We start from the raw sequence: 23,444 nt of genomic DNA, 5'->3' as shown, positions 1-23,444 counted from the left end.
GAACAAATTAGTGTTTAAAAGAACAAAATAAAATATCCCCTGATAAGAAACATTGAAAACGATAAAGTCCGTGGATAATATAAGGAATACACAAACACAGAGGCTGTAGCAATATTTGGGTTTGAGTTAGCCAAAACACAACTGGAATATTTGCGATTTCATCCAGTCATATCCGGGCAAACTGGTGTGGAATTCGTATGAAGTGTACTGAGAAAATCGGAGAAAAAAATTGGTTTTGGAGAACTGCAATGTCTTTTCTTTAGGCAAGTGCATAAAATGTAATCTGTACAAACAGGAATATGATGTTTGTTTTTCGCAGTTCCTCTAGCTTTCTTCCTAGAAAATACCAATGTTTAGAGCAGGTGTCCCCATGATGAACCAATTAGTGTTTCAATGGTAAAAAATGAAATGTTCCCTGATAAAAACATTCAAAACAATAAATTCCATCGATAATATCCAGAAAACACTAACACAGAGGCTTTCACAATATTTCGGATTGAGTTAGCCAAAATACAACCGGATATTTCTGGTTTCATCCAGTCATATCCAGACAAACTGGTGTGGAATTCGTATGCAATGGACCGAGATATTCACAGTAAAAATGGTTTTGGAGAAAAGCAAAGTCTTTTTGTTAGGTAAGTGCATAAAATGTCATCTATACAGACAGAAATATCTTGTTTGTTTGCCGCAGTTCCTCTAGCTGTCTCCATAGAAAATACGAATGTGTAGAGCTGGTGTCTCCATGTGGAACCAATTAGAGTATCTAAGCACAAAATTAAATGTTCCCTGGTACAAAACATTGAAAACAATGAAGTCCATTGATAATATCCAGAATACACAAACACAGAGGCTGTAGCAATATTTCTGATTGAGTTAACCAAAACACAACCGGATATTACTGGTTTCATCCAGTCATATCTGGACAAACTGGTGTGGAATTCATATGCAATGGATCGAGAAAATCATAGTGAAAATGGTTTTGGTGAAAAGCAAAGTCTTTTTGTTAGGCAAGTGCATAAAATGTCATCTAGACAAACAGAAATATCAGGTTGGTTTCCCGCTGTTCCTCTAGCTTTCTCCCTAGAAAATATGAATGTGTAGAGCTGGTGTCTCCATGTGGATCCAATTAGTGTTTCCAAGCTCAAAATTAAATGTTCCCTGATAAAAAAACATTCAAAATAATAAAGTCTATGGATAATATCAGGAATACACAAACACAGAGGCTGTAGCAATATCTGGGATTGAGTTAGCCAAAACACAAGTGGATATTTCTGGTTTCATCCAGTCATATCCAGACAAACTGGTGTGGAATTCCTATGCAATGGACGGAGAAAATTACAGTAAAAATGGTTTTGGAGAAAAGTAAAGTCTTTTCGTTAGGCAAGTGCATAAAATGTCATCGATACAAGCAGAAATATCAGGTTTGTTTGCCGCAGTTCCTCTAGCTTCCTCCCTAGAAAATACGAATGTGTAGAGCTGGTGTCATCATGTGGAACCAATTAGTGTTTCCACGCACAAAATTAAATGTTGCCTAAAAAAAACATCGAAAAATATAAAGTCCATGGATAATCAGGAATGCACAAACACAGAGTCTGTAGCAATATCTGGGATTGAGTTAGCCGAAACACAACTGGATATTTCTGGTTTCATCCAGTCATATCCGGACAAACTTGCTACACCCACAGCTGTTGTAACACCCACATAGCAAACTTTTGTGGCATTGGGGGGTCCACGGCTGCAGGGACGAGGTGGGAACTCCGTGGAGTGTGGCCTCGGGCAATTCCTGTGCAGCCAACGGCCGTAAAGACCCTCGGCTCACTCACGTAATAAGAAGTGGGAGACCTGATTGCTGCTGGTTAATAAAGCAATGTGTCCCAGCATTGATAGTGATTTTATTATGCATGATTTACTTGCTTTATTTGTATTTAGTAGTTATGCCACGTAGTGCGTCAGGACAAGTGCACCATGATTAGAAACAAGGGAATCAAATAGTGCCAATAAGCATTTTACAAGAATTAACAAAAAACACTTTAGACTTTGGCCCACCAGTCATTAGGGCTATTTACGAGGAGGCATTAAACACTGACAAAAAACAGCACACCCTAGACAAGATAAAACAAAGGGAGCTGAGGTGTGAGTTTTAGGGAGCTGAGGTGTGATTTAGATTCCGGGTTATCAGAAGGTTTAGGCAACATGGGGATGAGAAAGCTACATTCAATCTTACATAGGTGATATATGGGACTTGGGCTAACAAGCACCACCATCTGATAACTCCCCTGTCCCAGGTTCTCCTAATGAGAGGTTAGCTAGTAACCTGACCTTTACCTTTTCTTAAAAGTAGGACTGCGAATCATCACCACAATGTCTCCCTGTGTCCCTTGTAAAGTTAATCATGTAACCCCATTAACCTTAACAAGTTTTTGTAATCTTGGAATTTCTTTTGTCTTCAGCAATGAAGGCTTCCCTATATAAACTCTGGTTTTCTCGCTAATAAACTGCAGCAGCAGCAGCATACTCATAAAGTGTGTGTGTGTCTGTCTGTCATTTCCCCGCCGATTCCTGATTCTCCTGGCCCCTTCGCCCCTCGTTCTCCCTCGGTCGGTGACTCCGCGAGAGCCGGTCCGCGGCAGGTGGCGCCTGAACAGGGACTTGAAGGACAGGTAATCTTTCTTTCCTCAAAACAGGAATGGATCTTACCAGGGAACTGCAGTCCCGCCAGTAAAGGATCACCGGTTAAGAGTAAGTAATCTTGGGAACCATGGGGCACGCATTGCTAGTTGTCATGCTACAGAAAATGCTAATCCTTTTGTGTCAGGATTTAATTTGGCCTATTAGAAAGACAGGAACTATTCAAGATTATGTAAAAGCATGTTTAGATGCTTCACCAGCTATAGTCCGGGGAATGGCCTATGCTGCAGCTATGAAAGGTCAGAAGTTTAGTGCATATGTTAAGAAAACCTACGGAGGAGGCGCCAAATCATCATCCATGGATGTTTGCTATAATTGTGGCCAACCAGGGCATATGCAGAGGGAATGCAAACATCCAAAAGAAGGCTCAAAGAAGCAAGGGCCACCGGGGCTGTGTCCTCGGTGTAAGAAGGGAAAACATTGGAAAAATGAATGTAAATCCAAGTTCCATAAAGATGGAACTCCTTTAAATAAGGAAAAAGAGAAACAGGAGGAAACAAAAAACTAGGTGAGGGGTGGTCTCCTAGCCCCACTCCAAAGGGAGAGGAGTCAGCAGGGCAGAAACATCAATTAAATCCTGAAGCCCCAGAATTTACGGTGCATGATTTGCCTAGGGCAACACCGGGTAGTGCAGGCTTGGATTTGGCAAGCTCAAAAGACATTATAGTGTCCAAGTGGGACGGAGTAACTTTAGTGCCCACTAATGTAGAAGGAACTTTGTTGCCTCAGACAGTCGGATTAATAATTGGCAGAAGTTCAAATTATGCAAAAAATTTTGAAGTACTTCCTGGTGTTCTGGATGCAGACACAGAAGCAGATATAAAAATCATGATTCGACCTCTAAAGGAAACAGTTCAAATTCATAAAGGGCAAAAAATAGCTCAGCTATTGTTGCTGCCTTATGTAAACCTGCCAAACAAAATTTCACAAGGAAGCAGGGGCCAAGGCCAGTTTGGCAGCACTGATGAGGGTGTATTTTTAATGCAAGATCATGGCCAGCGTCCATTTAAAGTCGTGTCTCTCAATGGCAGAAAATTTAAAGGGCTCCTTGACACCGGAGCAGATAGAACATGTATAGCTTCCTCAGATTGGCCTTCCGCCTGGCCAGTACATCGGACAGGCTCTTCATTGTTGGGCTTGGGGACAGCTAATGGTGTCCTGCAAAGTTCAGCAATGTTAAAATGGACTTGTGAAGGTAAGGAAGGTTATATACAGCCTTATGTTCTTCCCTCTTTACCATTTACACTATGGGGAAGAGATTTCTTGGACGCAATGGAAGTTAGGTTGGTAACAGCAGATAATTTAAATGAGCAGCATTTTTTATAGGGGCACTGCAGAAAATCTTTTTGCAGATAAAATTCAGTGGCTGACTCAAGAACCTGTGTGGGTGAGTCAGTGGCCCCTTACGGAAGAGAAAATACAGGCTCTTGAGCAGCTAGTACAAGAACAACTAGAAAAAGGGCATTTAGTAGAATCAAAAAGTCCTTGGAATACACCAGTATTTGTTATAAAGAAAAAAATCAGGTAAATGGAGGCTCTTACAAGATTTAAGAGCAGTCAATGCAGTTATGAAGGACATGGGTCCTTTGCAACCTGGACTGCCATCTCCGGTTGCTGTTCCTAAAGGATGGAAAGTCATTATTATAGATCTACAAGATTGTTTCTTTACCATAAAATTGGATCCTGCAGACTGTGAGCATTTTGCTTTCAGTGTGCCATCATCAAATTTTAAACAACCTTATAGAAGGTATCAGTGGGTCACTTTACCACAAGGGATGAAAAATTCTCCTACATTATGTCAAAAATTTGTAGACAAGGCTATGCAAATAATAAGGAAAAAATATGCTACTGCATATATAATTCATTATATGGATGATATATTATTGGCTCATAAAAATTCTGCTATACTAGATAATTTGTTGTATGATACTATTCAAACTTTAACTGCTCATGGCTTGGTTATAGCTCCTGATAAAGTGCAAAGAGATCGACCTCTAAATTATTTGGGTCAAATTATAAAGGATGATTATATTATTTCACAGAAAATTACAATAAGAAGGGATAGGTTAAAGACATTAAATGATTATCAAAAGTTGTTAGGAGATATTAATTGGTTAAGACCTCATTTAAGAATAACCACAGGGGAATTGAGTCCCTTATATTCTATCTTGCATGGGGATTCAAATCCAAAGTCACTTAGAATTATGACCCCGGAAGCTTTACAGGCTTTACAGTTAGTTGAAGAGGCATTATCAAAAGCAAGAGTGCATCAGGTAAATTATACTAAGCCATGGAGTCTGTTAATATTTTCCACAGCTTATACGCCTACAGCTTGCCTATGGCAGGAGGGAGTCTTGGAGTGGCTTCACTTGCCTCATACACAGGCAAAGATGCTTGCAGATTATCCTTATTTATGTGCTTTATTAATTACCAAAGGTAGAGCTCGCTCTAAAGAATTGTTTGGCAAGGAGCCAGCCACTATTGTCACACCATACAATAAAAGTAGAGGAGCTAATGCAAAATAATGAAGATTGGGTCAGCGCTGCAAAACTATGCAGGGCAGATAAAATATCATTATCCAAAACATCCTATTATAGAATTTGCAAGGCATGTAGAATTGGTATTTCCAGTCTGGTTTTCGCCACAACCCTTAGCTAAAGCTCAAAATATTTTTACTGATGGGTCATCTTCAGGTTGTGCTGTGGTTTATTCTAAAGAGCACGGTGTGTATGTTGAAAGTGGTGAAAAAACCTCTGCCCAGCAGGCGGAAATAAAAGCAGTCATTTTGGCCTTTACAAAATTTTCACAACCATTTAACCTTTATTCAGATTCTAAATATGTGGTTAATTTATTTCCGGCTCTAGAGACAGCTCTCTTATCAGGAAAATCACCTATTCTTACTTTATTAAGACAATTACAAAAGTTAATCAGGGAAAGAACGGCAAAGTTTTACATAGGACATATAAGAGGCCATAGTAAATTACCAGGTCCTTTAGCAGAAGGCAATGCCATAGCAGATATGCATACTCAGCCTATTGTAGCTACAGTGCAGGAGGCATTAGAGAGTCATAACATTCATCATCAAAACGCAGCCTCTTTGCGAAAAATGTTCTCTATTACTAGAGAACAGACAAAACAGATTGTAAAACAATGTACTCATTGTCCCCCCATACATCATCCTCCAAAGATGGGTGTAAATCCCCGAGGTTTAAAAGCTAACATTATTTGGCAGATGGATGTAACTCATGTGTCTTCTTTTGGTAAGTTGGGATATGTGCATGTGACTGTTGACACCTTTTCTCATTTTGTGCATGCTTCTACTAGAACGGGAGAAGCAGTAAGAGATGTTATTCAACATTTAATTCAGTGTTTTCAAATTATGGGCATTCCTTCTCAAATAAAAACTAATAATGGACCAGCTTATATCTCTAAAGCATTTGCAAATTTTTGTGCCCAGAGGCACATAACTCATATTACGGAAATTCCTTATAATCCTCAAGCACAGGCAATCATTAAAAGAACTCATCAAACATTAAAATTACAATTGGAACGCCTTCAAACTGCAAATTCTTATTTTTCACCTCATCATGTACTGTCTCATTCATTGTTTGTTTTAAATCATTTAAATGCTGATGAAAAGGGCCTTACAGCACAAACACAGATGCTGTAACAAGACTGTGGATTGAGTAAGCCACAACACAACAGGATATTTCTGGTTTCATCCAGTCATATCTCGACAGAGTATTGTGGAATTCGTATTCAATGGACCCAAACAATCACAGTCAAACTGGTTTTGGAGAAAAGCAACGTCTTTTTCTTAGACAAGTAGATAACATGTCATGGTTAAAGAACACAAATATCACGTTTGTTTGCCACAGATGCTCTAGCTTTATCCCTAGAAAACACAAATGTGGAGAGGTTTTGACTCCATGTGGAAACAATTAGCATTTGCCAACACAAAATAAAAGGTTCTCTGCTAAAGTGCATTTAAAACCGTAAAGTCCATTGACAATATCCAGAAAACACACACACAGCATCTGTAGGATGATCCGGGCTTGAGTTAGCCACAATACTAGTGGATAGTTCTCATTTCATTCAGTCATATCTGGACAAAGTTTTGTGGAATTCGTATGCAATAGACTCAGAAAATCACACTCAAACTGGTTTTGGATAAAAGCAAAGTCTTTTTCTTGGACAAGTAGATAAGATATCATGTATAGAAACAAAAAATATCATATGTTTTTGCCGAGTTGCTATAGCTTTCTCCTAGAAAACAGGAATTTACAGTATTTTTGTCTCCATGTGTAACCAATTTTTGTTTGTCAGCACAAAACAAAATGAACCTCCTGAAATTCATTCAAAACAATAGAGTCCATTGATCATATCCAGAAAACACAAACACAGAGACTGTAGCAAGCTCTGGGATTGAGATAGCCACAAAACAACCAGATATTTCTGATTTCATCCACTCAAATCCAGACAAAGTATAGTGGAATTCATATTCAATGGATGCAGAAAATCACAGTCAAACTGGTTTTGAAGAAGAGCAAAATCTTTTTCTTTGGTAAGTGGATAACATGTCATGTTGACAAACGTAAATATCATGTTTGCAGCAGTTGCTCTAGCTTTCTCAATAGAAAACACAAATTTGTAGTGCTTTTTCTCAATGTGGAAATAATTAGCATCTACTAGCACAAGCTAAAATATTCCCTGCTAAAATTCCTTCCAACCAGTAAGGTCCATTGATAATATCCAGAAAACACAAACACAGAGACTGTAGCAAGATCTGGGATTGAGTTAGCCAAAACACAACTGGATATTTCCGGTTTGATTCAGTCATATCTGGACAAAGTGTTGTGCAATTCTTATGCAAGGGACCTCAAATACACAGTCAAAGTGGTTTTGGAAAAAGCAAAATCTTCCTCTTGTGCAAGTGCATAACATGTTATGTATACAAACACATATATCCTGTTTGTTTCCCGCACTTGCTCTAGCATTATCCCTAGAAAACACGAATGTGCAAAGGTTTGGTCTCCATGTGGAACCAATTAGCATTAGGCAGCACACAACAAAATGTTCCCTGCTAAAATTCATTCCAAACCATAAAGTCCATTGATAATATCCAGAAAACACAAACACAGAGGCTGCAGAAAGATCTGGGATTAAGTAAGCCACAACACAACAGGATATTTCTGGTTTCATCCAGTCATATCTCGACAAAGTATTGCGGGATTCGTATTCAATGGACCCAAACAATCACAGTCATACTGGTTTTGAGAAAAGCAAAGTCTTTTTCTTAGACAAGTGGATAACATGTCATGTTTACAAACACAAATATCACGTTTGTTTGATGCAGATGCTCTAGATTTATGCCTAGAAAACACGAATGTGGAGAGGTTTTGACTCCATGTGGAAACAATTAGCATTTGCCAGCACAAAATAAAAGGTTCTCTGCTAAAGTGCATTTAAAACCGTAAAGTCCATTGACAATATCCAGCAAACACAAACACAGCATCTGTAGGATGATCTGGGCTTGAGTTAGCCACAACACTGGTGGATAGTTCTGGTTTCCTTCAGTCATATCTGGACAAAGTGTTGTGGAATTTGTATGCAATGGATTCAGAAAATCATACTCAAACTGGTTTTGGAGAAAAGCAAAGTCTTTTTCTTGGGCAAGTGGATAAAATGCCATGTATCAAAACAAAAATATCATATTTTTTTGCCGAGCTTGCTATAGCTTTCTCCTAGAAAACATGAATGTGCAGATTTTTTGTCTCTATGTGGAACCAATTCATGTTTGGCAACACAAAACAAAGTGTTCCCTGCTAAAATTCAATCAAAACGACAGAGTCCCTTGATCATATCCTTAAAACACAAACACAGAGCCCATAGCATGCTCGGGAATGAGATAGCCACTACACAACTGGATAATTCTGATTTCTTCCAGTCATATCCGAACAAATTATTGTGGAATTCACATTCAATGGATGCAGAAAATCACAGTCAAACTCGTTTTGGAGAAAAGCAAAGTCTTTTCCTTGGGCAATTGAATGAAATGCCATGTATCAAAAACAATATATCCTATTTTTTTGCCGAGCTTCCTATAGCTTTCTCCTCCAAAACATGAATGTGCAGATTTTTTGTCTCCATGTGGAACCAATTCATAGTTGGCAGCACAAAACAACATGTTCCCTGCTAATATTCATTCAAAACGATAGAGTCCATTGATCATATCCTTAAAACACAAACACAGAGCCCATAGCAAGCTCTGGGATTGAGATAGCCACAACACAACCAGATATTTCTGGTTTCATCAGGTCATATCATGACAAAGTATTGTGGAATTCATATTCAATGGATGCAGAAAATCACAGTCAAACGGGTTTGAAAGAAAAGCAAAGTCTTTTCCTTGGGTAAGTGGAGAACATATCATGTTTACAAACAGAAATACCATGTGTGCAGCAGTTGCTCTAGCTTTCTCAATAGAAAACAAATTTGTAGCGGTTTTTTCTCCATGTGGAAATAATTAGCATCTACTAGCACAAGCTAAAATATTCCCTGCCAAAATTCCTTCCAACCAGTAAGGTCCATTGATAATATCCACAAATCACAAACACAGAGACTGTAGCAAGATCTGGGATTGAGTTAGCCAAAACACAACTGGATATTTCCGGTTTGATCCAGTCATATCTGGACAAAGTGTTGTGCATTTCTTATGCAAGGGACCTCGAATTGCACAGTCAAAGTGGTTTTAGAAAAAGCAAAATCTTTCTCTTGGGCAAGTGGATAAAATGTTATGTATACAAACACATATATCCTGTTTGTTTCCCGCACTTGCTCTAGCTTTATCCCTAGAAAACACGAATGTGCCAAGGTTTTGTCTCCATGTGGAACCAATTAGCATTAGGCAGCACACAACAAAATGTTCCCTACTAAAATTCATTCCAAACCATAAAGTCCATTGATAATATCCAAAAAGCACAAACACAGATGCTGTAACAAGATTGTGGATTGAGTAAGCCACAACACAGCATGATATTTCTGGTTTCATCCAGTCATATCTCAACAGAGTATTGTGGGATTCGTATTTAATGGACCCAAAAAATCACAGTCAAACAGATTTGGAGAACAGCAAAGTCTTCTTCTTAGACAAGTGGATAAAATGTCATGTTTACAACCACAACTATCACGTTTGTTTGCCACAGATGCTCTAGATTTATCCCTAGAAAACACGAATGTGCAGAGCTTTTGACTCCATGTGGAAACAATTAGAATTTGCCAGCACAAAATAAAAGGTTCTCTGCTAAAGTGCATTCAAAATTGTAAAGTCCATTAACAATATCCAGCAAACACAAACACAGCATCTGTAGGATGATCTGGGCTTGAGTTAGCCACAACACTGGTGGATAGATCTGGTTTCCTTCAGTCATATCCAGACAAAATGTTGTGGAATTCGTATGCAATGGACTCAGAAAATCATACTCAAACTGATTTAGGAGAAAAGCAGTCTTTTTCTTGGGCAAGAGGATAAAATGTGATGTATAAAAACAAAAGTATCGGCCGGCGCCGCGGCTCACTAGGCTAATCCTCCGCCTTGCAGCGCCGGCACACCGGGTTCTAGTCCCGGTCGGGGCACCGATCCTGTCCCGGTTGCCCCTCTTCCAGGCCAGCTCTCTGCTGTGACCAGGTAGTGCAGTGGAGGATGGCCCAAGTCCTTGGGCCCTGCACCCCATGGGAGACCAGGAAAAGCACCTGGCTCCTGCCATCGGAACAGCGCGGTGCGCCGGCCGCAGCGCGCTACTGCGGCAGCCATTGGAGGGTGAACCAACAGCAAAAGGAAGACCTTTCTCTCTGTCTCTCTCTCTCACTATCCACTCTGCCTGTCAAAAAAAATAAATAAATAAAAAATAAATAAATAAATAAAAACAAAAGTATCATATTTTTTTGCCGAGCTTGCTATAGCTTTCTCCTAGAAAACATGAATGTGCAGATTTTTTGTCTCCATATGGAACCAATTCATGTTTGGCAGCAGAAAACAAAATGTTCCCTGCTCAAATTCATTCAAAACGATAGAGTCCAATGATCATATCCTTAAAACACAAACACAGAGCCCATAGCAAGCTCTGGGATTGAGATAGCCACAACACAAACGGATATGTCTGATTTCATCCAGTCATATCCAAAGTATTATGGAATTCATATTCAATGGATGCAGAAAATCACAGTCAAACTGGTTTGAAAGAAAAGCAAAGTCTTTTTCTTTGGTAAGTGGATAACATGTCATGTTGACAAACAGAAATACCATGTGTGCAGCAGTTGCTCTAGCTTTCTCAATAGAAAACACAAATTTGTAGCAGTTTTTTCTCCATGTGGAAATCATTAGCATTTACTAGCACAAACTGAAATGTTCCCTGCTAAAATTCCTTCCAACCCGTAAGGTCCATTGATAATATCCAGAAAACGCAAACAGAGATTTGTAGTAAGATCTGGTATTGAGTTAGCCAAAACACAACTGGATATTTCCGGTTTGATTCAGTCATATCTGGACAAAGTGTTGTGCAATTTTTATGCAAGGGACCTCGAATTGCACAAAGTGGTTTTGGAATAAGTAAAATCTTTCTCTTGGGCAAGTGGATAAAATGTTATGTATACAAATGCATATATCCTGTTTTTTTTCCCACATTTGCTCTAGCTTTATCCCTAGAAAACACGAGTGTGCAAAGGTTCTGTCTCCATGTGGAACCAATTAGTGTTAGGCAGCACAAAAGAAAATGTTCCCTGCAAAAATTCATTCAAAATTATACAGCCGATTGATAATATAAAAAAAAAAAAATCAGGGACTGTAGCAAGATCTGGGATTGAGTTAGCCACAGCACAACCAGATTTTTCCAGTTCCATCCAGTAATATGCCAAAAACTCTTTTTGAATTCATATGCAATGGACCCAGAAAAACACAGTCAGACAGGATTTGGAGAAAAGCAAAGTCTTTTTCTTGGGCAAGTGGATAAATATGAAGTTTTCAAATATATATCCTGTTTGTTTCCCACAGTTGCTCTAGCTTTCTCTCTACAAAACACAAATGTGTACAGGTTTTGTCTGCATATGGAACTAATTAGCGTTTGCCAGCACGAAGCAAAATGTTACATGCTAAAATTCATTGAAAACCATAATGTCCATAGAGAATATCCAGAAATCACAAACAAACGCAGAGGCTGTAGCAAGATCTGGATTTGAGTTAGCCACAACACAACTGGATATTTCTGGTTTTATCCAGTCATATCTGTACAAAATGTTGGGAATTTGTTGGCAATGGACCCAGAAAATCACAAACTGATTTTGGAGAAAAGCAAAGTTTTTTCTTGGGCAAGCAGATAAAATTTCATATATAGAAACTCAAATATCATGTCTGGCGTGGTTACTCTAGCTTTCTCCCTTGAAAACACGAATGTGTAGAGGTTTTGTCTACATATGGAAACAATTAGCGTTTGCCAGCAGGAAACAAAATGTTCCCTGCTATAATTCATTCAAAACCAGAGTCCATTGATAATATCCAGAAAATAAAAATACAGAGACTGTAGCAAGATCTTGATTTGAGTTAGCCACAACACAAACGGATATTTCTGGTTTGATCCAGTCATACCTGTACAAATTGTTGGGGAATTCCTATGCAATGGTCCCAGAAACTCAGAGTCAAATGGGTTTTGGGGAAAAGCTTAGTTTTTTCTTGGGCAAATGGTTAAAATATCATGTATAGAAACACAAATAACATGTTTGCCATGTTTTCACATAGCTTTCTTCCTAGAAAGCACAAATGCAAAGAGTTTGTGTCTCCATGTGGAACCAATAAGCATTTGCCAGTACAAAACAAAATGCTCCCTACTAAAATTCATTCAAAACCATAAAGTTCACTGATAATATAAAGAAAATACACACAGAGACTGTAGCAAGATATAGATTTGAGTTAGCCACAACACAACCAGATATTTCTGGTTTGATCCAGTCATATCCGAACAAATTGTTGAGGAATTTGTAGGCAATGGACCCAGAAAATCAGAGTGAAACGGGTTTTGGAGAAAGGCTTAGTCTTTTTCTTCGGCAAGTAGATAAAATATCCTCTATAGAAACACAAATATCATGTTTTCCGTGGTTACTCTAGCTTTTCCCTTGAAAACACAAATGTGTAGAGGATTTGTCTGCATATGGAACCAATTAGTTTTTGCCAGCACGAAGCAAAATGTTGCATGCTAAAATTCATTGAAATCCATAAAGTCCATACAGAATATCCAGAAAACACAAACAAACACAGAGGCTGTAGCAAGATCTGGATTTGAGTTAGCCACAACACAACCGGATATTTCTAGTATGATCCAGTCATATCCGGACAAAGTGTGGAATTTGTATGCAGGGGAACTAGAAAATCAAAGTCAATCTGGTTTTGGAGAAAAGCACAGTCTTTTTCCTGGGCAAGTGGATTCAATGTCCTGTCTATAAAAATAAATATCATGTTTGCAGCATTTGCTCTAGGTTTTTCCATAAAAAACATGAATGGGAAGAGGTTTTTTCTCCATGTGCAAACAATTAGTGTTTGCCAGCACAAAATAAAATGTTCCCTGCTAAAATTCATTCCAAATGATAAATACCATTGATGATATCCAGAAAACACAAACACAACGGCTATAGCAAGATCTGGGATTAAGTTAGCCACAACACAACCGGATATTTCTGGTATGATCCAGTCATATACAGACAAAGTGTGGAATTGGTATGCAATGGACCCTGAAATTCACAGTCAAACTGGTTTTGCAGAGAAGCACAGTCTTTGTCTTGGGCAAGTGGATAAAATGTCATGTTTACAAACATAAATATCATGTTTGTTCCCCGCAGTTGCTCTAGCTTTCTCCCTGGAAAACAAGTGTGTAGAAGTTTTGTCTCTTTGTGGAACCAATTAGCATTTGCCAGCACAAAACAAAATGTTCCCTGCTAAAATTCATTCAAACCATAAAGTCCATAGAGAACATCCAGAAAAAACAAAAAAAATACAGAGGCTGTAGCAAGATCTGTGATTGAGATAGCCACAAAACAACTGCATATTTCTGGTTTCATCCAGTTATATCCGGACGAAGTTTTGTGGCATTTGCATGCAATGGACCCAGAAAATCACAGTCAAACATGATTGGGAGAAATCAAAGTCTTTTTCTTGGGGATATGGATAAAATATCATGTATACAAACACAAATACCATATTTGCCATGGGTACTCTAGCTTTCTGTCTAGAAAACACGAATGTGTAGCAGTTTTGTCTGCATATGGAACGAATTAACATTTGCAAGCAGGAAACATAATGTTACATGCTAAAATTCATTGAAAACCATAAAGCCCATGGAGAATATCCAGAAAACACAAACAAACACTGAGGCTGTAGCAAGATCTGGATTTGAATTAGCCACAATACAACCCTATATTTCTGGTATGATCCAGTCATATCCAGACAAAGTTTTGTGGAATTCGTATGTGAGGGACCCAGAAAATAACAGTCAAACTGGTTTTGAAGAGAAGCAAGTGGTTTCAATGTCATATTTACAAACACAAATATCATGTTTGCAGCATTTGCTCTAGCTTTTTCCTTAAAAAACACGAATGGGTAGAGGTTTTGTATGCATATGGAACAAATTAGTGTTTGCCAGCACAAAAAAAGTTACATGCTAAAATTCATTCAAAACCAGAAATTCCATAGAGAATATCCGGAAAACACAAACAAACACAGAGTCTGTAGCAAGATCTGGATTTGAGTTAGCTACAACAGAACCGGATATTTCTGGTGTGATCCAGTCATATCCGGATAAAGTGTTATGGAATTCCTATGCAGTGGACACAGATAATCAAAGACAAACTGGTTTTGGAGACAACACAGTCTTTTCCCTGGGCAAATGGATTCAATGTCATGTTTAAAAACATAAATATCATGTTTGCAGAAGTTGCTCTAGCTTTCTCCACAGGAAACATGAATGTGTGGAGGTTTTCTTCTCCATGTGGAAACAATTAGCATTTGCCAGCACAAAACAAAATATTCCCTGCTAGAATTCATTCAATACTGTAAAATCCATAGAGAATATCCAGAAAACACAAATAATCACAGAGGGTGTAGCAAGATCTGGGACTGAGTTAGCCACAATACAACTGGATATTTCTGGTTTGATGCAGTCATATCTGCACAAAATGTCATGTAATTCCTATGCAAAGGAACCCAGAAATTCAGAGTCAAACTGGTTTTGGAGAAAATCAAAATTAATAAAATTAAATGTTTCCTGATAAAAACATTCAAAACAATCAAGTCCATAATAATATCCAGAAAACACAAACACAGAGGCTTTCACAATATTTCGGGTTGAGTTAGCCAAAACACAACCGGATATTTCTGGTTTAATCCAGTCATATCCAGACAAAGTGGTGTGGAATTTGTATGCAATGGACCGAGAAAATCACAGTAAAAATGGTTTGGAGAAAAGCAAAGTCTTTTCGTTAGGAAAGTGCATAAAATGTCATCTGTACAAACAGAAATATCATGATTGTTTGCCACGGTTCCTCTAGCTTTCTCCCAAGAAAATACGAATGTGCAGATCTGGTGTTCCCATGATGAACCAATTAGTGTTTCAACGGTACAAAATTAAAGGGTCCCTGAAAAAAAACATTCAAAACAATAAAATCCATCGATAATATCCAGAAAACACAAACACAGAGGCTTTCACAATATTTCGGATTGAGTTAGGCAAAACACAACCTGATATTTCTGGTTTCATCCAGTCATATCTGGACAAAGTGGTTTGGAGTCATATGCAATGGACCGAGAAAATCACAGTAAAAATGGTTTTGGAGAAAAGCAAAGTCTTTTCGTTAGGCAAGTGCATAAAATGTCATCGATACAAACAGAAATATCAAGTTTGTTTGCCACAGTTCCTCTACCTTTCTCCCTAGAAAACACAAATGTGTAGAGCTGGTGTCTCCATGTGGCACCAATTACGGTATCCAAGCTCAAAATATAATGTTCCCTGATAAATCATTGAAAACAATAAAGTCCATCAATTATATCCAGAAAACCCAAACACAGAGGCTGTAGCAATATCTGGGATTGAATTGGCCAAAACAAAACCGGATATTTCCGGATTCATCCAGTCAAATCCGGACAAGCTGTTATGGAATTCGTATGAAATGGACCGAGAAAATCGCACGAAAAATGATTTTGGTGAAAAGCAAAGTCTTTTCGTTAGGCAAGTGGATAAAATGTTATCTAGACAAACAGAAATATCATGTTTGTTTGCCGTAGTTCCTCTAGCATTCTCCCTAGAAAACACGAATGTGCAGAGCTGGTGTCTCAATGTGAAAACAATTAGTGTTTCCAAGCAAAAAATAAAATATTCCCTGAAAAAAATATTCAAAACAATAAAGTCCATGGATAATATCAGGAATACACAAACACAGAGGCTGTAACAATATCTGGGATTGAGTTAGCAAAACACAACCAGATATTTACGGTTTCATCGAGTCATATCCGGACAAACTGGTGTGGAATTCGTATGCAATGGAACGAGAAAATCACAGTAAGAATGGTTTTGGAGAATAGCAAAGTCTTTAAGTTAGGCAAGTGCATGAAATGTCATCTAGACAAACAGAAATATGTTTGTTTGCCACAGTTCCTCTAGCTTTCTCCCTAGAAAATACTGGTGTCCCCAGAATGAACTAATTAGAGTTTCTACGGTAGAAAATTAAATGTTCCCTGATAAAAACATTCAAAACAATAAAGTCCATCGGTAATATCCAGAAAAAAAAACACAGAGTCTTTTATAATATTTTGGATAAAGTGAGCCAAAACACAAGCGGATATTTCCGGTTTCATCCAGTCATATCCGGACAAACTGGTGTGGAATTCGTATGCAATGGACAGAGAAAATTAGAATAAAAATGGTTTTGGATAAAAGCAAAGTCTTTTCATGAGGCAAGTGCATAAAATGTCATCTATACAAACAGAAATATCATGTTTGTTTGCGGCAGTTCCTCTAGCTTTCTCCCTAGAAAATACAAATGTGTAGAGCTGGTGTCTCCATGTTGAACCAATTACTGTATCCAAGCTCAAGATAAAATGTTCCCCAATAAAAAACATTCAAAACAATGAAGTCTGTGGATACTATCCAGAAAACACAAACACAGAGGCTGTAGCAATATCTGGGATTGAGTTAGCCAAAACAAAACCGGATATTTCCGGTTTCATCCAGTCATATCCGGAAAAAGTGGTGTGGAATGCATATGCAATGGACCCAGAAAATCGCAGTAAAATGTTTTTGGAGAAAAGCAAAGTCCTTTCGTTAGGCAAGTGCATAAAATGGCATCGATACAATCAGAAATATCATGTTTGTTTGCCGCAGTTCCTCTAGCTTTCTCCCTTGAAAATACGAATGTGTAGAGCTTGTGTCTCCAGGTGGAAAAAAACATTCAAACCCATAAAGTCTGTGGATAATATCAGGAATACACAAACACAGAGGCTGAAGCAATATCTTGGATTGAGTTAGAAAAAAAAAGACGGATATTTCCGGTTTCATCCAGTCATATCCGGAGAAACTTGTGTGGAAATCGTATGCAATGGAGCGAGAAAATCACAGTAAAAATGGTTTTGGAGAAAAGCAACGTCTTTTCATTAGGGAAGTGCATAAAATGTCATCTACACAAACAGAAATATCATGTTTGTTTGCTGCAGTTAATCTAGCTTTCTCCCTAAAAATACTAGTATGTATAGCTGGTGTCTCCATGTGAAACCAATTCCTGTATCCAAGATCAAAATTAAATGTTCCCCGATAAAAAACATTCAAAACAATAAAGTCCATTGATAATATCCAGAAAACACAAACACAGAGGCTGTAGCAATATCTGGGATTGAGTGAGCCAAAACAAAACCAGATATTTCAGGTTGCATCCAGGCATATCCGGGAAACTGGTCTGGAATTCTTATGCAATGGACCGAGATATTCACAGTAAAAATTGTTTGGAGAAAAACAAAGTATTTTCATTAGGCATGTGCATAAAATGTCATCTATACAAACAGAAATATCATGTTTGTTTGCCGCAGTTCCTCTAGCATTCTCCCTAGAAATTACGAATATGTTCAGCTGGTGTCTCCATGTGTACCCAATTAGTGTTTCAATGGTACAAAATAAAATGTTCCCTGATAAAAACATTCAAAACTATAAAGTCCACGGATAATATACAGAAAACACAAACACAGAAAAGTAGCAATATCTGGGATTGAGTTAGCCATACACAACCAGATATTTCCGGTTTCATCCAGTCATATCCGGTAAACTGGTTTGGAATTCGTATGCAATGGACCGAGAAAATCACAGTAAAAATGGTTTTGGAGAAAAGCAAAGTCTTTTGGTTAGGCAAGTGCATAAAATGTCATCTACAAAACATAAATATCATGTTTGTTTGTCGCAGTTCCTCTAGCTTTCTCCTTAGAAAATACGAATGTGTAGAGCTGGTGTCCTCATGATGAACCAATTAGTGTTTCTACAGTACAAAAATAAATGTTCCCTGATAAAAATATTCAAAACTATAAAGTCCATCGATAATATCCAGAAAACAGAAACACAGAGGCTGTAGCAATATTTCGGATTTAGTTAGCCAAAACACAACCGGATATTTATGTTTTCCTCCAGTCATATCCGGACAAAGTGGGTTGGAATGCGTATGCAATGGACCGAGAATATCACAGTTGAAATGGTTTTGCGGAAAAGCAACGTATTTTCTTTAGGAAAGTGCATCAAATGTCATCTATACAAACAGAAATATCATGTTTGTTTGCCGCAGTTTCTCTAGTTTCTACCTAGAAAATACGAATATGTAGAGCTGGTGTCTCCATGTGGAACCAATTAGTGTTTCCAAGAAAAAAATCAAATGTTTGTGATAAAAAACATTCAAAACATTAAAGTCCATGGATAATATCAGGAATACACAAACACAGAGGCTGTAGCAATATCTGGGATTGAGTTAACTAAAAAAAAAACGGATATTTCTGGTTTCATCCAGTCATATCTGCACAAAGTAATGTGGAATTCGTATGCAATGGACCAAGAAAATCACAGTAAGAATGGTTTCGGAGAAAAGTAAAGTATTTTCGTTAGGCAACTGCATAAAATGTCATCTATACAAACAGAAATATCATGCTTGTTTCCCTCAGTTCCTCTAGCTTTCTCCCTAGAAAATACTAATAGGTACAGCTGTTGTCTCCATGTGAAACGAATTCATGTATCCAAACCCAAAATTAAATATTCCCCGATAAAAAACATTTAAAAACAATAATGTCCATGGATAATATCCAGAAAAAACAAACACAGAGGCTGTAGCAATATCTGGGATTGAGTTAGCCAAAACACAACCAGATATTTCCGGTTTCATCCAATCATATCCGGACAAACTGGTGTGGAATTCGTATGCAATGGACCGAGAAAATCACAGTAAAATTCGTTTTGGAGAAAACCAACATCTTTTCGTTAGGCAAGTGCATAAAATGTCATCTATACAAACAGAAATATCATGTTTGTTTGCCGCAGTTCCTCTAGCTTTCTCCCTATAAAATACGAATATGTAGCGCTGGTGTCTCCATGTGGAACCAATTAGTGTTTCCAAGAACAAAATCAAATGTTCCGTGATAAAAAACATTCAAAACATTAAAGTCCGTGGATAATATCATGAATACACAAACACAGAGGCTGTAGCAATATCTGGGATTGAGTTAACCAAAACAAAACCGGATATTTCTTGTTTCATCGAGTCATATCTGCACAAAGTCTTTTCGAATTCATATGCAATGGACCAAGAAAATCACAGTAAAAATGTTTTTGGAAAAAAGCAAATTCTTTTCGTTAGGCAGGTGCATAAAATGTCATCTATACAAACAGAAATAACATGTTTGTTTTCCGCAGTTCCTCTAGTTTCTCCCTAGGAAATACGAATTTGTACAGTTGGTGTCTCCATGTGGAACCAATGCCTGTATCCAAGCTCAAAATTAAATGTGCTCCAATAAAAAACATTCAAAACATTAAAGTTCATTGATAAAATCCAGAAATCACAAACACAGAGTCTGTAGCAATATCTGGGATTGAGTTATCCAAAACAAAACCGTATATTTCCAGTTTCATCCAGTCATATCCGGACAAAGTGGTTTGGAATGCGTATGCAATGGACCGAGAAAATCACAGTAAAAATGGTTTTGGAGAAAACCAAAGTCTATTCATTAGGCAAGTGTATGAAATGTCATCTAGACAAACAGAAATATCATGTTTGTTTGCCGCAGTTCATCTAGCTTTCTCCCTAGAAAATACGAATGTGTAGAGCTGGTGTTCCCATGATGAACCAATTAGGGTTTCAACGGTATAAAATTAAATGTTCCCTGATAAAAACATTCAAAACAATAAAGTCCGTGGATAATATCAAGAATACACAAACACAGAGGCTTTCACAATATTTCGGATTGAGTTAGCCAAAACACAACCGGATATTTCCGGTTTCATCCTGTCGTATCCGGACAAAATGTTGTGGAATTCGTATGCAATGGACCGAGAAAATCACAGTAAAAATGGTTTGGAGAAAAGTAAAGTCTTTTCATTAGGCAAGTGCATAAAACGTCATCTATACAAACAGAAATATCATGTTTGCTTGCAGCAGTTCCTCTAGCTTTCTCCCTAGAAAATACGAATATGTAGAGCTGGTGTCTCCATGTGAAACCAATTCCTGTATCCAAGCTCTAAATTAAATGTTCCCCGATAAAAAACATTCAAAACAATAAAGTCCATTGATAATATCCAGAAAACACAAACACAGAGGCTATAGCAATATCTGGGATTGAGTTAACCAAAACACAACCAGATATTTCCGGTTTCATCCTGTCGTATCCGGACAAAATGGTGTGGAATTCGTATGCAATGGACCGAGAAAATCACAGTAAAAATGGTTTGGAGAAAAGCAAAGTCTTTTCGTTAGGCAAGTGCAGAAAATGTCATCTAGACAAACAGAAACATCATGTTTGTTTGCCGGAGTTCCTCTAGCTTTCTCCATACCAAATACGAATATGTAGAGCTGGTGTCTCCATGTGGAACTAATTAGTGTTTCCAAGAACAAAATTAAGCACTCAGCTCTCTGCATCTTTGCTGAGCCGCCCGCCTGGCCTGGTCAGGTGTAATCTCTCCACTCCCTCCTCCCCAGTCTCTCAGGCTCTGTCTGGAGAGGAGCCCATCCGTTTTTACGGATGTCCCTTCCTAATAAACCTTGCTATTTTACCTCCCACTACTCTCTGTCTCACGCCTGAATTCTTTCTTGTGTGGAGACAAGAACCCTGCAATTTCTCCGGTAACATTTTTGGCAACCACGAAGGGATTTTGAGAAGACATCGGAGGTCAGTATTCCTTCCCTCAAGCAGGACCGGATCTGTGGAAGTGACCGTTGAGTGTCCGGCACCCCACAGCTCTCCGAGAACGTGGAGTCCCCCCGGCCATGGCTTAGCTACGGCCGAAACTCCAGAGGGATTGTAAGGAACGGGAGGGCGATTAGGAAGGGCAGTTGGCTGAGAGCCTGGAGACCCCCTGAGCTCGCTTTGGCTTCCCAGCGGCCAGACCGCGACCCGAGGACCAGGTCTCTCTCTTGGAGGGACGCCTGGTCATGCTGCCTACTGCTACGCGAGCAGGGCTTAGCTTCGGTCGAGGCTAATATTGGCCCTCCAGGTAAACTCGGACAACTAGTTAGTGGGCACTCTTGAGCGATAGGAGATTTCAAACCCCACTCAGCCCGCAGACATCAGGGCCTTTTCCCTTTGCTCTCCTCCAGCTGAGATTCATAGGGGAAGGTGAGGGCAGCCGCTCACATCTTGTCCACCTAGGTAAAAGCTGTTACCAGTTAACCCTTTCCAACCTGGTAGAAGGCTTTCTGTCTTTGCAGCTTATGGTAGCTTTGGTGCGTCTTGAAGTTTTTCTGAGCTATTACTGTTGCTAAGCTTTGATTGTCTGAGGACTGAATCTGGAAAGGAGCTCAAGTTAACTATCTGTTTTAATTGACTGAGTGTTTGCAGTAGTCCTGATTGATCTGGCTTTGGCTGAATTATAGGAGGTCCCAGCACTCTTGGTGAAATGGCGCACCTACCCAACCCCACGGCCAGTCCTCCAGGCCCTGGTGTGCACAGTCTTCCCTGTAAATGGGGGACCACAGCCTTTCTCTGCACTCTATTCCAGTCCACGTGGCCTGCTGCACCCTGGCAGGCATAGCCAGATATCTAGGAAGAGCACGCCCCCCCCCCTCCAGGGCTGCTTTTTTTCCCTCCCCTGGAGGAATTTCCAATTCAATACTTACTACTGCTGGCCTTACCTAAGGGAGCCAGAACCTTAATCCATTAACCCTTTCCAACCTGATGGGTTTTTCTCTTTGCAGTTAATGGAATCCTAAGCAATGGGTCATATGCTGATGTCTAGTTCTTTTCTCTGCTGCTGTCCCTGACTTATCTGATGAGAGTGTTCGTTCACGTGCCTTGAAGGTTTCGCATTTTTCTATTGCCATTATGAGTCTTGATTGGGAAAACTGCAACGCAAAGTTATTTATGTTGTTTATCTGTTTTCAGTGTTTGAGTGATTACCCAACTGATCAGGAATGTACTAATTGTTGGCTAAACCGCTTGACTCTGACAGCTTAAATTCTAAACCGAGTCTTCCAACTTTGGGCTTCCAGTCGGATCCCTGGAACTCTCAAAGGATGAGACTCTAAAATTTGTTAAAGTAACAGCTGCTTGAGTCAATTCAGATTATGTGAAATGTATTAAAATGTTGTAATTGGTGTCAGACCTATGCTGTATTCATGTTCTTGCTTTCCAGCTAGAGTGGCCTTACGAAAATGAGTAAATTCTGTGTATACAAGCCTTTATGTTGTTAACTAAAGTAAGCCAATACAGATTGGTTCAGAGAATTAAGTTAATGCCAAAGCCCTTCGGTTTGCTTGGTAGCTCACTTGCTCGGTTTTACATGTCTTTGATATGCTTTCAACTTGTTTCTCTTAACGATGAAGATCTTTTCAAAGTTGTAAACATGTACTAGTGTCCGTGTTTGCTGTCCAGGAGGAGTTATTCTTATGTTACTTAAAAGCATCGAAATGTAATTTTGACTTTCTATTCAGATAATGGTGTGGTATTCAGTAATAACTCAGTGTCTTAAGCCATCTAGGCATCAATGCTAAGCAAAATGTGGGAAAATGTATTGTGTACTTTTCACATCTTAAATTCGATAAGAGAGACTGTTTGAGTTTGTTAGCATGTATTCTCATAGATTGTCCATACATGACAATTCAAGACTATGTGAAAGTAACTACAGGTATAACGTTTCAGAAGGTGTGAGCAAGTCATGAAAAGTTTTAAAAGGTTTACAACTTTAAATTGTTTACAGAGTTTTCTTTAAGTTGAGTGCTAATGCCAAAATTACATTAACCTAAAGTTGAAGTCTGACCTAAAGTTGAAGTCTGATCTTCTGTTACAACAATGAGGTTTCTAACAAAAAAATGTGCACTAATGTTAGTAAATATCTGGAAATGGTCTAAGTTGTAAATCAACAGTGTCTGCTTAATCGGTTGCTCTGCCATTTCTAGAGTTAGGTCGTGTAAGCTCTTTTTGACTCTGTTAAATAGTTCTGAATTATGTGAACCCTTATCTGCAAGGTTTTTTATTTCTGGTTTATTCG

The sequence above is a fragment of the Lepus europaeus genome, unplaced genomic scaffold (assembly GCF_033115175.1).
Source record: "Lepus europaeus isolate LE1 unplaced genomic scaffold, mLepTim1.pri SCAFFOLD_30, whole genome shotgun sequence".
NCBI lineage: Eukaryota > Metazoa > Chordata > Mammalia > Lagomorpha > Leporidae > Lepus > Lepus europaeus.
This window is presented reverse-complemented; position numbering follows the sequence as displayed.